General features: G+C 40.9%; 1 protein-coding gene across 1 annotated transcript in view; it reads left to right on the forward strand.

The window, feature by feature from the left end:
* Positions 1-5,182: 5,182 nt before the first annotated feature.
* Positions 5,183-18,840, forward strand: part of LOC117482208 (receptor-type tyrosine-protein phosphatase delta-like) — an 87,749-nt gene continuing 74,091 nt past the window's right edge. The window contains 1 exon segment of the mRNA XM_034130231.1: positions 5,183-5,324. The gene's annotated coding sequence lies outside the window, so the exon portion shown is untranslated.

Here is an 18,840-nt window from a genome sequence, read left to right on the forward strand (position 1 = left end):
TATTCACAAATATGGTATGTATTTGTTTCTGTGCACACACATAGAATATGAAAATCTATCACGTTCTGTGTGTATGCTAGACATTTCTACCGATTGCACTTCCTTATTAGGCTTGCACACAGGTATAACCTCAGTACTATGTCCTTGTTTTTGAAAGATTACCACTTAGTGCTCCCCGTTTTACATTCTCAGGGTTTATGTACGCCTATCCACAGACCCAAACAATGCAGCCTTGCTGTTCTCCACTAATGTGATAGCTGCTTAGCTCGACATTCGTCACTCATTTTGATGGACTCAGCAGCCCTGGTTAATGGTCTGTGTGCTCGCCATTTGTATGGAAACTGTTGACTCCCAACTGCTCTAAATGGATCATATATTTTTTTTTTTTTCTGTAAAATAATCCTGATCTGTAGCCGCATCAGCAACAGCCTTTAAAATAACAGCCCGGTGCAAATGAAGGATGTCTCCCCCAAGCTCACCCTCTGTCTCTGCTTTTTCATTCTTCCCCTTTATCATTCCCTCATTTATCCCTTGCTTCTGTATTCAGTCTATCTTTCTGTGCCACTTCCTCTTCTCTTGCTGTTTTTCCCTCGTCCTTTCTCTCTCCTTGTTTGCCCCGATTCTCATTTCCGTTCTTTCAATAGTAGGGAGTGATCATCCAAGCCATGCATACAGACTAAATGAGATCTCTGTGCATGTAATGTGTGTGTGCAGCTTTGTAAATATAATCTTTTCTGTCTTGCTAATACGTGCAACCATAAAATGTTTGCGTGCGGGTGTAAAAATTGAGTTGTGTGCTTCATCATACTAGCCAGCTCAATGTTCCCAAATGCAATTTCCTCGGTGTGAAAAGAGCAGGCGGGATGTTCATCATTCTATATTCCCTTCTTAGTGTTCAATAAAAAGCTTCTTTAGGACTGCTAGGCTCCACGCTCTTTATTCTTTATTTGTTGTCCTGTCACTCACTCATTTTCACCCTTTCTGACTCTGCACACACACTCCTGCTTTTTCATGAAACCCAGCAGCTCTGTCTCCTGTGCATGACAAAGTGTATATCCCAGCATGTTCCCATAGTGTTTCTTTGTAATGCTGCTTAACATTCTGAGCCTATAGCATATAATTCAGCCCAGCTGAACTGATTTGCATTGTGTTAGTGAACATCAGTTGATGTGATGGAGATTTTTCTACTGTAATATGTAGATAAAAATATATTTTGAACGCACATCAATGATAATTTCACGCTTACAAATGCTCAGAATTTCGATTTAGCCAGGGGGGGATTGCTATTGTTGGGGCTAAAATCAACATGATTACAAGAAGAGAAAAAACGACTCAATCTGAGACTTAATTCACCTGAATAGCAAAGAAACTATGAAAGGAAGGTTAGAAGTGAAGCTAATCCGGCTTTTAAAAAATGTTGTTATCTGTGTCTATCCTCATATATTTTACTGAAGATTTAGGATTTAGCTTTCTAAATGGGCATAAAAACACAACCAGCAGCCTCTCCCTCACTCTGCTTGCGCCCTCCTTGTTAACTAAATTAGTGTCTCCCTATGAAATTACGGTTGTAATTTTGCAGGTGCAACTAGGGAAGGTGCCATCTCTAATAACAGCCGAGGCACTAATGGTAAGCAGCCCACTGCAGCACTTGCATGTCTGGGAAGCGAACAAATGAGTGGAGAACTGGCAGAATCCAAGTCAGTGCCTAAAGGAAGGAAGGGATAATGATGTGGTGTGTTTGTGTGTGTGTGTGTAATGCATCCATGTGTATATGTGTGTGCAGTCATATCACCTAAGAGAAAGGGTGTGTGTGTCTATAATAAAGTCATCAATCTTTGAAGCTGGAGGAATGTTTTTTTGTGTACATTATGTGTGTATGGGGGTAGGGTCAAGCTTCAGTGGGAGTGTGGGGGGGGTCAAGTGTATGTGCGCAGCATTAATCATTAAGCATCGATGATTAAGGCGTGTGTGTGTGTGTGTGTGTGTGTGTGTGTGTGTGTGTGTGTGTGTGTGTGTGTGTGTCTGAGCAAGTGGGAGGCACTGTGGCTCTCTATGATGCTGAGATTAGAGGCAATTATTGAAATGTCATGGCTTTAATGGGCCGCCGCTCTGAACCCCTCTCATAAGTCATGAGCTGAACTTTCAACGTGATGAAATAAGGAGCTGTGTGCTGAGTCTTTCTGTTTTCAAACATTTTTTCACTTGAGATGACATTCTGAACTGTTAGCCCACTTTCATTTTGCACAGTAGAATATCAGCACCCTGATATTAAAGAGAATTTCAATTATTAGTCAGCCTGATAATTGTGTCCCTTATTGATCTACTTCCGCAGATAATACCCGGCTAAAGAGTTATTTCACTCATCCCTTATTACAGAAGATAAGAATATGTTTTTGATTTTTGTTTTTAATAATAAGATTATATCATTTTTAATTCATTATTCTGTATGCATTTGAAATACCCCAGTCTCTGGTAGATAATGAACACAAAATTAACTATTTTTCATTTCTTCCTGAACTGTCATAGTTTATTCCCCTTGTTTCAATTATTGAGTGAAGTGCTTTTTTTTGTGAACAGTGAAAATGTTGTTCAATTAACCTTCTTTTTGTGCAGGCGAACGCCATTTATAGTTATAACAAGGAAAAAATAGAAAGGTCATGAAGGTTTTCCAGTTTCAAGGTTCAAGCTTCATGCGAGTTACCAACATTTTCCATTTTAAAATTGCATGCTAAGGGGTTTACAAACAAAGAAATAGTGGACATATTTTTAGAACATTTGATCATTTAAGGCCCATATATGTATTGTTGTGTGATATGTAAATCAAATGACTTACTATATTAATTTAAAAGAATTAAATCGATAAGTTAGCTGGATATATTATATGTAAGGCATGTACTCTTAATTCATATTCATTTATAATGCTTCAGCCTGGAGTATCTTATTAAGCCTACATGCTAACCCTGTTGTCTCCAATTAAGTAGAGAGGCATTTTAAACTTGTCCCTCGCCCAAGTTTCTGATTAATTCAGGCTTCGAAAAACACTGAAGTGTTGGGCTTGGTTAGTGACAGTACATAAAGTATGCCGTGGAATGGCAGAGTTCATGCATGACTTAAAAAAACATTGAAAACTGATAAATTAGTAGGTTGACAGCACAGTGCATTATGCCTGTAGGGAGTGTGTGAACCAGAGTGAACATGTGTGTGGACAGTTGTGTGATTTCACATGCAGAAAGCATCCATGCATTCACACGCATTGAATTTTCAACCCTTATAGTATATCCATACATATTTATCAGTGGACAACTTGAATATTTAATCGAAAGCTGCGAGTGTAGATATGTGTCAACAGAAAGAGTGAGGGTGTGAAGCCACAAAACAAAAACAACCACATCATATGCAGCGAGATTTGCAAAACAGGACATATTTATTTTGAAAACATAGTGCTTTTTACGCCCCTTAGCAAGTGCATTGAGCAAGTGTGTGTGTCTGTGTGTGTGTGTAGAGGATAATGCTATGTCATGAGGCCCATCAAATACAGCCCTAGATTCTATTTTAGCCGCTGAAGTTTTCTCGATAGCAAACCCCTTATCTCTTATGTGCTTTTAAGTGTCTGTGTGTGTGTGGCTGTGAGTGTGTGCACAACCCCATTGTGTACTGTATGTGTGGGCATACATTCCTGTCTCTGGTGTGTGTCGGTGAGGGCTGGCATCCATATGTATGTGTGTGTGTGTGTGTGTGTGTGTGTGTGTGTGTGTGTGTGTGTGTCTGCAGCCTGAGGTTGTGTTTTTTATACTCACTGAGCTGAGAAGTTTCTGCAACAAAAGCACGTTTACACCCCTCTATCTCATTTACATTGCACTGATGGGAATCTGCTGCAACACTGATTGTGTTTGGTGTTCTAGGTCAGCACACTCAGATAAGTTAGTGTGCAGGTGAAAATGTATGTGTGTGCGTGTATTTGTGTGTGTGTTTGGGTAGTTGGTGCAAGAATGTGTTTAAAGACTGAAAGTTGGTGTTAAAGCATATTGTCTGTCCTTTTTTCCTTTGTTTGCCACCTATTCATTCCTGACTTTTTTAAACATCAGACATACATCATACCTAAAGAAGCTTTTGCCTTGTTTGAAATTGACAGACACCCATTTTCTTGAACCTTATGTGCTGTCATGCACATTTATTCCAGTGATATACCTACATTTATTGAAATATTATCTTACAATGTGATGATGCAAGAAATATTTATAAATGATCAATAATAAGAATAACACGTGAACACTGTAATGTTTGAAAAGTCAACCAAGCTCATGAAGTAGAAATACACACACCTTAAGCTCAATCACTTGCATGCATCTCTTGCATAATCACGTTGAGTGTCTTCAACGCTCCAAGCAGTTCCATCTGGTAAGACAGAAAGTTTCAGAATAAAATTACTCTTTTAGTGCCTTAGAACATATTCTGCAAAAAGAATAGTTCAATATTTCCTTATGGTGGACCTTTTCAAATGAACCATGAATTATTTGTATTCATACTGAGTACAATTTGGAAACTGTTAGTCTATAAAACAAGAGATGTTTAGGCAGTATCCCACTTTATCAAAGAGCTGCTCATCACTGAAGATAAGATCGTCTTCACTTGTCTCCACGGATAAATTGTGCCTAATTTGATAAACCCCAACATCAGAGCCATTTAGTCTGTCAACAGAGATTTAATCCTGAATTGAGTTTCAATTTCAACCAAATATTTTATTTTGTACTTTTACACATAGCCTACACTTTAGTTCTAGCAACATTTTCTTTTTTCCTACTGTATAAAATATGCAGAACAAATATTGAAAAGTTAATAGAGCAGTTAACCAAATCTTCCTTGAATGACTTTATAACCTATGTTCATCAATCCACCTCGTCCCCAATCGTCTACCGGGACGATTTAATGTTCTATCGGAGGGAGTGATGACAAAGTAGACCACAACCCTTTGGCCACTTTGCTCCACGCTGCGTTTGGACACCCCAAAAATAATGTCGCAGGCATGACGCGCGGCGCCTACAGCTTTAAATCTGACCAACTTCACTCCAGCCACCAACCATACGGAGGGATTTAGCAGCTACCTTATACTCAGTCATATATACTAGGAAATTATTGGAGCGAGAGATAGAGCGAGAGAGGGAGGGAGAGAGAGAGAGAGGACAACAGACGCACGGTGCTGGATTATTTGGGCAGAGCGGCTGCAGCCACGGTGGATGTTACACAGGCAGACGACAGACGGAGAGCTTGAATCTATTCAGACTGCGAGTTTTTCCAACGACGGCGCCGGGCAGGATGCTGATATGGTGAGCGCGTCTCCGGTTATTTTATGTGTAGTTTTGTTGTTGTTGACAAGCACACCAGAGCGCTAACTTCCTATGATCATGTATTCCAGTGCAAAGCGCCTCCGCGCATCTGCGCTTATCCGATCAGATGTGTGTATGTACGCGAGTTTGTACTCCGGTGTCAAACACATATGACTGACACTTTATATCTGCCTTGTCTTTCCTTACCCAGCATGACCTGTTCGGTGGGTTTTTTTTGCGCTGTTTCAGGTGGTCGCCATGCCTTTGAATTAGCACTCGTGGAAAATCGCTGTGACATGTCTATGATATTTAGGACTTGAAGCGTGTCGGGGCAGTCAATAGAGAGTTCATATTGATTCTAGCCTAATCAATAGGGTTTATTATTATCTGCCATGCCATCATGATGCTGTTTCTATCGGAGTTTACAGCACAATATGTCTGTGATCCACTTCTTAATTTCCTGTGGTGTCATGGTAATATGACCATACAGTAACAGTTTTGTCCATGTTATTGCACTGAATCCTGAAGACTGTGAGGTTATTACAGTTCTTTTCGCTACAGGGCGGCTCTTGAAATTAGTTTTTTAATGCTGATGAGAGATTAAGAAGGCTGTAAACCGCTTGGTTTTCACTGGGGTTTGGTGCTCCCCCTCAAAACAAGCTCAGAGGTATTTTCTCACGACTGAACCGATGCCACCGGCACAAAGCAGACTGGATGGAGGTTTAAAGGTGTATGCAGACATAAAGCAATAGGATTTGTTAATGGCTGTCAGTCACTTCAACCTGCTTTGAGTGGGCTGTCTGTGAGTGTATGCAAATCTCCATGAACACTTTAGACTCCAATAGGCCACAGTGGATTATATGGGTGGATTTTTGTGGGTTGTACTACCAGTTTCTACCCAATCCATTTTGACCCATTTGAGAGATGTTATTGGAAGTATAACATTTGTCATTGATTACCATTTAAATGTTTTCAATCTACTGTATGTTGTCTACTTTCACCTGAGAGAGGTAATGATTGAATATGGGTTGTGACATTGACATTTCTCTTCCTGCCACTGGATAACTCAACCACTGCAATGTGCTGTAATGTGCTGTAATGTGCTGTAATGGCTGTGTGTGTACATGTGTTTGGCAGTAGTCAGCAGTCTTGCTCTAACACTGTCTATGGCAGCATTACAGACCTCACTAGCTAACAAATCAATCATGCAGTTACTTTTACAATGCAATTACGTTTGAGTAAGTGAGAGGTAGACACAAGTATACTGTATATGGAAATCGAGCAAGAATTGTACCTTTATGTGCTTCCCTGATATACCTATACAATGTATGCAAACTTTTATGCTAAATACATCTATATGAAGGGAAGCTATGCCGTACTATATATATGTCTCCAGAATTGGACATCTGCATGGTCACTTGAATTACCAAAGTGATTGATCCACATTGAGAATATTGGTATGGTGCATTTTATTTGTGATATATATACATTTAAGAGATGATAATGGTTAAATAAGGTAGTTCTTTTCTAAAATACCAATGAATGATGTTAGGGGAAATTGTGTAAAAATATGGACATATTTTTTTAAATGATCACAAAAGGTACTTCTGCTACACTCTGTTGATAAGTTTGGGTACATCAGGCAAGTGTACTGCGACCTGTTTTACGACCATAGCCTGCTGCTCTCTGGTCAGAGGTGCCTTGTCACATGCCAGTCTGTGGTTCTGCGCTAGACCTCAACTGATCTTCCACTGTGTTAATGTGTGTGTTTGTGTGTTGTGTATTTGCGTGCTACTGCAGCTGTTCCTCCTCTCATAGAGATTAAGTTTCACAAGATGTGATGGATGCCAGTGTCTGCAGAGCCAGCTGTGTGTGTGTGTGTGTGTGTGTGTGTGTGTGTGTGTGTGTGTGTGTGTGTGTGTGTGTGTGTGTGTGTGTGTGTGTGTGTGTGTGTGTGTGTGTGTGTGTGTGTGTGTGTGTGTGTGTGTTTTTGTGTGCATGTGTTTGTCAGCGCATTTCTGCATGTCTGTATAGCGCTGTGCCTGCGCCTGTACGCATATATTTTGGAAATGTCTATGTCATAGCCCTGAGGGTTGGGTCAGGTTAGGAGAGGTGATGTTAAGGTCAGGGATGTTATGAGTTTGGTTGGTAATTATAGAGACTGCGCCTTCAGTTCCCACAGACCAGGCCAACGCAGTCTAAACTAGGAAGACATGAGCAGGTCAACAACTTTTCCTGCAACAAAAAATAACTTGACTATGAAAACCATCTCATTCTCAAAACAGAAAAGCTTGCTCTTTTTTGTCTCATACATTTGTCTCATGTATGGCCTGATCACACAGGGGAGTGAAAAACAACCCTAATTTTTCTTTATTTAGTGCGGCGATTGCAGTTTTGACAGTCATTTCTCAAGTCTCAAACTGTATATGTTAACGACAGCCTTCTGGTGAAACAGGTTGTAACAGTGAGTGTGCGGGCGGGAGGCTCCTGGTTAAGATACAGTTAGCCAACATCCAGCTGCGTTGGAAACGTGATAGGCAGTATAAGTTAGACGAGAGAAGGAGATGGACCAGCAGCTGAGAGAAGGAGGAGGCACACAGCGATGCTATTGATTTACCTGGCAGTAGGAAGGGACAGCTTTCAATCCATCTCGCCTCATCCCTATCATCTGTCCGTCAGATCTCTGTGTCTCAGCCTTCCTATCCTTTTCTCTGTCTGACTTTTAGATTGCCCCTTGCTCTCACTTTCCCATACTTCCCCAACAGCCGGCCTAATCAATAGTGTGTATTTCTGTCATCTCGCTGTTTGATTTGTGTGTTCATGTTACGCCTTTTTTTCACTTTTTCTTTGCCTGCCACTGCCTTTTTCTCCTTTGTCACTCGACCCTCTTTTGCTTTCTCTTTGTGTTTCATATATCCATCAGGCAATCCCACCCACATACAAGCTGTGAATTGGTAATTAATAGCTAAAAATTATTCACCTGTGGTGATGAGCATATGGTGAGATATTAAAAATGTAACTTATGACTTCCCTCACTTCACCCATCTGTGTGTGTGTGTGTGTGTGTGTGTGTGTGTGTGTGTGTGTGTGTGTGTGTGTGTGTGTGTGTGTGTGTGTGTGTGTGTGTGTGTGTGTGTGTGTGTGTGTGTGTGTGTGTGTGTGTGTGTGTGTGTGTGGTGTGTGTGTATCCCCATGGCACGCATGATGGTTTGACATAGCAAAACCTGTGCCAAAACACAAAGCCTTATTTTCTCTCTGCAGTTCTTTCTCCTGCTCTTTCTGACTCCCTCTCTTTTTCACTTCTTCTATCTGTCTCCCCCTCCCTCTCCCCCCCCCCCCCCCCCGCCTTACTTTACAGTTTAATCTGCAGCGGGGGCTTAGTGGCACGGCTGCAGGACTTCCACATCACTTCTTTCTCTCTGCCAGAGGATTTGCTGCTGTTTACAGCCGTTCTCTTTTGGTCCTCTCTAACCTAGGTCCTCTCTTCTCTCCGTTTACTCAAGCTATTTATGTCTTTGATAATGTATTCATTTTTATGAGAGGCCGTCTAGCTCTCAACTCATACTTGGTCTTACAAACAATATCAGAATCTCACATGTACACCACCAGATTCTTTCACACACACTATCATACCGTCTTTAACGTACTGTCATTCCGTCCTTCATTTACCATCATACATAAATAACTATTCTCTCTCACACACAAAAACAAAATCTCTTAAACGCACCATCATACTCTCGTACACACCACTATCGTCTTTCACAAACAACTATAATCTAATAGAACATTATAATAGTGTATGTGAAAGAGGATAGTAGTATGTGTGTAATCGGTAAACAATGTATGTAAGACAGAATAATAACCTAATCGAAAAAACGAAATATGTGTTTTGATGTTTTGAGGTACGCAAAGGCGCGTAGTGACACAATTGACGTTACGCAATTCAGATTTTTGCCGCGCATGCGTACCTGCGTACCAGTTATGTGCACCCCTGACTATACCCTCATACATACTACAGTTCCTCTCTCACATACACTATCATTCTCTCTCACACACACTACTATACCCTCATACATACTACAATTCCTCTCTCACATACACTATCATTCTTTCTCACACACAAAGTTTGCTATCTTGCATACACTACTAGAGTATTATATTGTAGTATGATGTTGTCTGTAATTGGGAATAATAGTGTTTCTAAGAAAGTACAGTTTGGTATGTAAGTAAGTTTGATTTATGGCCCAGACAAAAGTGTGTGAAAGAGAGTATGATTGTGCGTGTAAAAGTGTTTAGCTATATGTATAAAAGAGTTTAATGGTGTATGTGTGAGATTCTGATATTGTTTGTAAGACAAGTATGAGTTGTGAGCTAGACGGCCTCTCATGCATTTTCATTTCCTTTAGTTTTGGCTTCACCCTCTTCACCCATCCTCTTATGCCCTCTCTTATCTCGTTCCTTCTCCACACACTGCTGCCTCTGTGACACGTGTTTGCATTACATCTGATTATTCACTCCTTTAATCGCTGTCCCATCGACGTAGCAGTAAAACTGAGCTGATGTCTGTGAAATCGCTGTCATGGGTTGCTTTTTTCCACTGCGTGCAGATCCAAAGATAGGGCTCTCAGACAGTGTTTGCTCCCATTTCTGAAGCGACAGAATATGTAACTTTATTCACTTCAATTGGCAGTCATCCCAAACTTTTGGGCTAAATCAATGGCGCCAGGCGGTCACTGTTCGGGAATTTCCCATAGATGACGTGTCAGTCAAATGTCAAGGGCTGCCCTTTTTGTAGAATTCTGTTGAAAATAATGTCTGTACTGTAGGTGGAGCTCATCGACTTTATTCAGTTGTGAACTCCTTGAAACTCTTTTGCTGGCTCTGGAGAAGGATCTGTCAGTGCATTTGTTTTCCTTGGAAAGAGCAAGACCACTCAAGGTGTTAAGAACAATAAACGCAAAAGCCTTTCATGTGAACCCAGAATGAGTCACTATTTGTCATATCATTCAATAATGGAGTAGAAAAACAGACATTTATATAAACAGATACATTTTTCAAGCTAAAGTGAGGAATTTTCCAGTCCATTATATGAGTCAAGAGGGTTTGCTCTTTATTCTCTGTGGGAGTCTTTACCATGGCAGAGCTTCGGTCCTTGGCCCAGTCTCACAACCTCTCCATATACAACACCATGGCCAAGCACGAACTGGACGCATTCAAATGGCTCCGACCACACATGAATTATTTTAGTCTCTCACAGATTCTTATTTTTCTGCCTGTCCAGGATTAGTCCTCACCACTGTTTGTCTGTAGATTTGTAATTAATGACTTTGATTGTCTGTGTTGTTTGTTTTTGCCTATTGAATCAGGATAAGACTGTTGAGCTGAGCTTTCTCTTTTGTGCCTTCATTCATCCTTCATCCTGTTGTTATTCGTTTCCCCTGTCCTTCTCTCTGGGGGGCTGAGAGCCCAACACAAATCCCATTTCTTGTTGTTCGTGTTCAGGAATTATGTTCTGCATCCCCATTTCCCTCAGCCTCCCTAAGGCACCTGGGATTAAATGACGTGTGATGAGTGTGATGGTGTGTGTGTGCGTGTGTGTGTGTGCATATGTGAGTGTGTGGAGTTTTTCTCAGCCTTTACTGTTAGTCTTGATTGTGCGAAGACTTCCTGTGTGTAATGACCACAGTGAAGACAGACCTCCAACCTAAAGGTTTGCCGGATTTGAGTATAGCTGTGTCGCTCTGGCATTTGCGAGCGCTTGTGTGTCTACATAAAACCATCCCTGTGCACGCGCACATGTGTGTGTGTGCATGATGATGAATAATCTCTTTACAAGCACCGAACATTTGAAATTACTAGATATGCTCTGTCCTTAGATGACTGGATGCCACGGGCTTGAATACAAATTCACCAATCTGACCTGAAATGTCCTTCTGTATTTGGTCGATTCAGTGTACGTGTTTTATGTATTTGACTCTGAGAATGCACATGTGTCGGCGTGTGTTAGCGCACATACATTGTTTGTTACTTTGTTCAACATAGAGCAGGTCTGCTCTGGAAAATGTGTAACGTTGTTCGTCTCTTTGTGGAAACTTGGTGGTAATGCAGTGGTTAATGCATACAAATGTAAAGTGTAGTTATATCTTAAGACAAGGCAATGCATTATATATAAACATACCAACAGACAGTCTTTGCATACTGAGCCCATCCTTCACCTTGTTAACTTGCACTATGAAATAATTTCCTTTCCTCTCTAATGTATCCCAAACCCCTTACTCTGCTATTCCCCAACTACTCCATTCCTGGATGGCCTTTAGACACAGGAAGTGCCTTAGCAGGTCTCTCAATATTGCAATATTAAATTAGACCTGTCATTTAATACATCCCCTGGTGTAGAGATTGGCATCATTTTCCCCGAGCATCCTCTGAATCTCCCGGCCAAAGCAAAGAGACACCTAACCAACTACCGGCCTCCCCCGTGCCTTTCATAAGAAGCTCCTGTAATAGGTTTATTGAAAATAACAAGGTTGTCTTCTAGAGTTACAGACGGGCTCTGCTCCTGTCTCGGCTTTAACATCAATAAACTGTGGAGTGTCTTTCAATGGACCTGTGTTCTTTTTTTTACTTCTTTCCGATGTATGCAGAATACATCTTGACGCTGAGGTTGGTGTCTCTGTGTCTTCCTTTTGATCATTTACCGTTTTTTTATCTAAGAAAGGAAGTAAGTAAATAGCAAACAAAAACAAAAGGAAGAAACAAGGAAAGGAATTGTGCTGCCAGGATAAAAAATAAAAAACGTAGTTCATACTTATTTCAAGTTATAACACGCAACAAATTCCTCCACATCAGCTCTCTTTGTTTTGCTGTTCAAACCCCCAACACTGAACATTTAATTTGTTTATAAAACAAAGTCTTTGCTTTTATGTGAGACATTTAAGGAGACACAGTGAGAGCCTAATAAGCAGCTTCTGTTCATCAAATAAGTTAATTATACGACTGTAATTGGCCCTCAGTTGTGCTAGCAGTTTGTTTCTTTTGAGTGACACCCTGATATATAAGTCAGGTTCAGAATTCAGTCACAGCACTGATTGATCCCCTTCCCTCGTCTCCGCTCTGCCACCTACTGACCCGAAAACCGTCTGTTGCTCCCCAGTGAACGTGTGCATGTGTGCGAGGGTGTTTTTTTCTTTTCGTGTGTGTGTTTATGCAGGCTTCTGTGTTGTCTGCATTTTTCAAAGAAAGGCAGACATAGGCCAGTGTCAAAACCATGACATGTGCACAGAGTTAAAGGCACTAAAACACAGGATTATAACGTAATCTGACATTTCTTGGCTGATATGATGATTCACCGTTTAGAAAACATTCTGCCATGCCAGCAGCGTGTGTGTGTGTGTTTGAGAGAGAGAAAGAGAGACATAATGACAGATAAAGTGTTTGTGTGTGCAGGAAAGCTTAACGTATGCCACATGAAACCGAACAATCATCCGAATGAGAAATGCAAAGCTACATCTTTCTGATTAAAATTCTACAAACCCTCCATATTGGCTTCAACTCACACACAAACTCTATCACTCTCACACACACACGCATAAAAAACCCAGGCAGTGTATGATAAGCTTGCTTACCCTAAATGGACTGACCAACTCAAGTATGCACACAAGTACACACAACCACACAAGGAGCATACATCAAGCTCGCTCAACAAATTGGCGGCCCAGCGCACACATACACTGCAACACAGCGATATTTTGTCCTTGTTGTGGCGTGTGCTCATTGTAAGCAGCCTAGCCATGCCGCTCTGCTTTCCTCATAGACTATTTAGCTGGTCCTCTGCTGCGCTGGGTGGCAGCCAGTAAAATGGTGGCGCTCATTGTGGAAGGCTGCTGGCTAGCATTGATTTGTCCCAGCAGGTCTCTGAGGATACACACTGTTGCCCTGCCATCCAGGCCCGGGGAAGAGGACTGATGATGTGTGTGTGTGTGTGTGTGTGTGTGTGTGTGTGTGTGTGTGTGTGTGTGTGTGTGTGTGTGTGTGTGTGTGTGTGTGTGTGTGTGTGTGTGTGTGTGTGTGTGTGTGTGTGTGTGTGTGTGTGTGTGTGTGTGTGTGTGTGTGTGTGTGTGTGTGTGTGTGTGTGTGTGTGTGTATGCCAGATATAAAGAGAGGGGGTTGTGAAGTGCATGGTGTGTGCAGTGGTGCAATGTGTGAGAACTGCTTTTCCAGTCAAATCCTGCTCTGCTTTAACTATAAGCCGAATGTTTAAACTCTTTTGGGAAAACTATAGAAAGGTCCAAAGCAATCAATTAGCCGTACTGCTTTTGATGTGATTTGTTACTGTTTACCAATAGTGAGAGAGTGGAAAAAAATGGTACAGAAAGAGAGTGCTATTTTCTGGAATACTCCATATTGCGCTGTCATCTGTCCTTGTTTTTCACTCATTTTTTCCCACACTTCAAGCTTTGAAAAACCCACACAAAGAGAAGCTGGCATCGGACTATAAATAATGCAACGACACAGATTGGGGTCAAATGCTTGAGATTCCACAACACATATGTACCAGCGCCTGAATGGGAACTCAAGCGCACACATAGGGAATCACTTTATACATTGTTTTTCTTTTTTTCCTGTAAGCTATTTGTATTTCCTCGTGAGCAGTCATTGCGTTAATTAACACTCATTACGCCGTGTCACATTTAGAAGCATACTCTTATTGACACTTTCTACTGTATATACACACAGGCTGTTTACTGCCTTGATGTCCCTCGATGACATAGCGTGACAAACGAGTCTGTTCAGAACACATTTTGGTCTCGTTGCATCTCCCCCCCCACCCCACCACCACCCATCTCTCTCCTTTCCCCTCTCCTTTTCGTAACTCCGACAAGGGCAACTCAGTCATCCTCTCCATCCACATCTCCTATCCATCAACACACTGCCATAACCTGCCGCTGCTCCGTGATATTACTTTTCATCTGCTGATGTATCGTCCCATCAGACTCTGAGGAAGTGACAGATTAGATCATTATGTCCATTTATGATTATGACTCTTGTTTTTTTATAAATATATTAGTGTTTATCTGAGGCAAGTTTGTATTTTGTTATGTAAGAGCCATATTTTATTGTTTACTTCCAAGAAGGGAGGGTCTTTATAAAGAGTGTCTTCGGAAGAGATGTCCAGTGCACAAGAAACATTTCTTTATGGAGAAGCAACGGAATTATAATTATAATAATAACTTCATTTATACAGCATTTTTCAAAACAACGTCACAAAGTGCTTTTCATGGATTTCAAACAAGCTGTTCAGGCGGCAACAAAGCATGCGGACAAAAACTCCCAAAACCCACCCAATACAAAATACAGCATTTCAACAATAGAATTGAACACATTTGCATGACCGTACAATTTATCCACCAGCTGAGTCAAACATGAGTGCAACATGGTGAGTGAGGAGAGACATTCTGTCCCTTTGATTCATAAAGACACTGACATTTTATATTAATCATTATTTGTATGAAGGGATACAACACATATATGATTTAAATCTATTACACAGTTGCAGTTACGTACAATATGTTCCAACTAGATGCCTCATCTTCTTCATTCAGCAACTGCAGTGTTCAGTTAAACAAAAATACTGCAAAATACAAGTTTTGTACCAAAAATCAAAGCTACATTGCAAACGATTGTTCATCGGCTGGATGCTTGATGATGACATTTGCTAATTTGAAGGGGCATTTCCTATACCCATAATTGATTTGAATGAAGACAACATATTTTGATTTACTTTTTATGATTGGCTGTGTGACCACCTTCTCCTTTAATAGAATATGTTTGTTTTACTTCAGTCCTTCATTGATTATAATATATTTTTGTCTGGCTCCCAATGACACACAACATTATATTTGCCAACTTGGACAGAGCAATATTGTTTTAATGAACAAGTGGTGAACCGCACTGACATGCATTGCTAATCCTGTGATGAGAAACTGATGTAATGGATGCAAAAGACTTGCATTAGATGAGCTGAATCGTTCATTTTTGCCATGAAGTATTCTAATCTCTTGCGTGGTATAGATTACATTGATATGAGGCATGCTGTAAAAGGCTTTGAATTGTTTATATTGATTCATATATTTGGTTCTCCTGTATATATGTGGCTTTAGAAACCGCTCTGCAAAAATGTGTATCTTGAACGACCATGAGCTGCACATCAAACAGCTGACTCTCTAGCCTCAAGGTGCAGCATTTTAAAATATCTGGATACAGCTGCTGCATGTTATGAAGTGATTTCTCATCGCTAACCCTGGAAAAAACAAGCTCTGACACTGAAAATGCGACAAATGTAACGTCTTATAGCTTCAGTTTCAGCACATTATTGGATGAAACATAAGCCCTATTTTCTTAAGCTATACCTGAAATTAATTCCACAAGAAATGCACAGCTCAACCAGTCAAAGCGATGAAGCTGTCGTTTGACCTTCTGTGGTAATAGTTTATAGAGTGGAGAGTATTTACAGTACATGTGTTGTGTGTTTCACTGCTGGTATAATTCAGCCTATGGGCTTTCTCCCTGACCCCTGACTCCTAAATCCCCTCCAATGGTGCAGTGTCATGCTATAAAGCACGTCATTAAGCATCAGTGAAACACAGAAACGAGGACACCCTCTGATAGACAGCGGCTTCTCCACATCAATCTTTCTCTTACATGTGTGTGTGGTACCAACTATGCAACATTATTGCCTTTCTCATCATAGAAGTATCTTGTTATGGCCAACTAAGAAGATGGGTCTACTGCACTGCATGTCACATATCAGTCTGTACGTACGTGTGTGAGAGTATGAAGGGTTGTGTGTGAGAGAAAGCTCCCCATGGGGCCCCTTCTCCTCCTCAGTATTTTACTCCGTGGCCCCCAGTCCCCCCTACTGTAAGACAGGCTCTGCATTGCTGTCGCTAGCCATTATAAGATATACGTCACCATACAGGGCTTCTCTCCTCTGAGGCCTTCAGATCAAACTGACACACACACACACACACACACACACACACACACACACACACACACACACACACACACACACACACACATAGGGAGAATCCCACAATGTTCTGTATGTCTAGTGCAGGGGTGTCAAACTCAATTTCATCGCGGGCCACATCAGCATTATGGTTGCCCTCAAAGGGCCGGTTGTAATTTTAACACTATATAAATATACATATATAAATATCAAAATAATGTTTTATACTGTATAACAATATTGCCTCTGCATTGGAGTATTATTGGTTTTGGCAATAACTACGTCTGAAAGCACATGGTTGTGCATTAATGTATTGTGCACGTAGACACAAAAATACTGTATGTGGGCTCAGACTAACATTTCACTCTCTTACTGTTACATAAATCCCATGAATTTATGAAATTTAGTTAGCCTCATCATATCTTATCAAAAAGAGATACAATGTTTGTGAAATCTATTTTTTGTGAATAATAAAGTATTTTTCTTTTGTATATCAAGCATTATTTAAGTAGGCTATATTTCATTTGAATTCAGCAATAATATTTTAATAGTCTGAAAGCCAAGACTTTGAGAACCCCCTGTCCCAGATCCTGCTGTGTTACTATCACCTGTCACTCACTATTTCAGTAAGCAGTGAGTGGGGGGGGGGGCGGCGGCGTGATGAGGAGGAACAGAGTGAGAGGGGACAGGGATCGCGGAAGTTTTCCTCCTTCCTTTACAAACTTTACACAAGTATTTATAAGTATTTATCGTCTGAATATAGCAAAAAGACGTTCATACTCTGCAAGCCAAGACCTCATATATTTTAATCAACCAGAAACCGGAAATAACCGTAACGCGAGTTTTTCTAAAACATAATAAATCCATGCGTGTCTCTGAGCCGCAGCAACACCGACTGATTCTTAAAGAGCGGGTCATTCTGTCTGTTTGTTCTGGGACTGGAGTTGCTTGTCTCGGTTGCTGAAGCAGACTTTGCTCCGTGTTTGGTGTCTCTGTGCCGCCGTAAATTATGTTCCTTCAACTCTGTGTCACTCACAGTCACACACTGGTCACTCACCGCCTCAGAGTGCCGCTGCTGATAGGAAGTCGCTTCAGTGCGCACGTCACAAAACGAAATGCATTTTGGGACATGCAGTTTATGGGCAACGTGCTTAAACGGCATGTAACCGTATAATAAACTGTTTATATTCTTTGCGAGCTCTCGCGGGCCACATCAAATGACGTGGCGGGCCACATTTGGCCCGCGGGCCTTGAGTTTGACACGTCTGGTCTAGTGCTTTCTCAAGTTCGCCCCATTCATTCAAGTACTTTATTTAAGTCCAATGGTAAGGTACTTGTTATTAACTTCAGTAGTTTTAGTTCATACTACTCTAAACGTTATTACATTTCAGAGGGAATACCTGCAAATTAACTTTTTGGGTCTTGTGCAGGAAGCAACAAGAATGTTTTTTTATTTTTGTTTCGATCCTCGATTGGAATTTTGCTAGGGCCCAGTTGCCAAGACAACATAGAAAATCTGAATTGACTTATCTTTTTTTTTTTTCTTAACAGAAAATATCAAAGAAGGTTGAGCTAATGTTGCTCTATGAGGCCCATAGCTATAGACATGTAAAACGGTGAATCCTAGTTGCAACGTTATGAGTCCAACTGAACCATGAACCATAACAAAAATCTAAAAAAGTATACATTAGTATAAATGAGTAAATTCTACACAGTAGCATCTATACACTTGTTTTTTTTACAGATTAAACAAACTAGACATAATATCTAAATTGGTGAGTTCAAGAGGCGCTGGTAGGTGGATTTGATACGGACATCAATCTATTCATATACCTCTACACCAGAAAACAAAAACATATCTCCTATTGCTTTAAGTAAAATCTCAAGAACCACAGTGCTCTCTCTGAAAAATATTCTACCTTTATTCTTTCTTTATTCTTTATTCTTTATTCTCTATTTCACTTCTCTCTGAAAAGTCAAAACACATTTGCACTAATGTACATCACTAATAGATTAATCTCTGACATATTTGTTTGAAAATCAGTTTAACGCTACAGTAGTCCAATTGATGGACCCTCAAAAAAGCGTCCTGCTGTTATATAACATGCTGCAGTCTGATGGAGCTCTGATAGACGCTACCAGAACTTTTTTAGCTGTTTGGGAAATCATGTCAGCCTCTCCATCTCTTTTTCCTGTCATGTCTTGCTCACCCTGTCTCCCTTCTCAGTTTTTTTTCCAAACACACACATCCTCAAACAGCACACACACACACACACACACTTCAGATTCAAACTTCCTTCCTCAATGACATCATTGAGTTTGTGGTGCCCCCAGCAGCAGCGAGCCTAGGAAGTGTGGAGTCGCTGGCTCTAGTGTGCGGATGTCTGATTTGATTCACCCTGACAACCAAGGACCATTTGGGAGCCCTGTAACCACGGCAACTCCCAGCACAACATTCTGGGTGGTTGGTTGACGGGGCCAGTCAGGGCCGGTGTTCCTTGCATC

The sequence above is a fragment of the Trematomus bernacchii genome, unplaced genomic scaffold (genome assembly GCF_902827165.1).
Source record: "Trematomus bernacchii unplaced genomic scaffold, fTreBer1.1, whole genome shotgun sequence".
Classification (NCBI taxonomy): domain Eukaryota; kingdom Metazoa; phylum Chordata; class Actinopteri; order Perciformes; family Nototheniidae; genus Trematomus; species Trematomus bernacchii.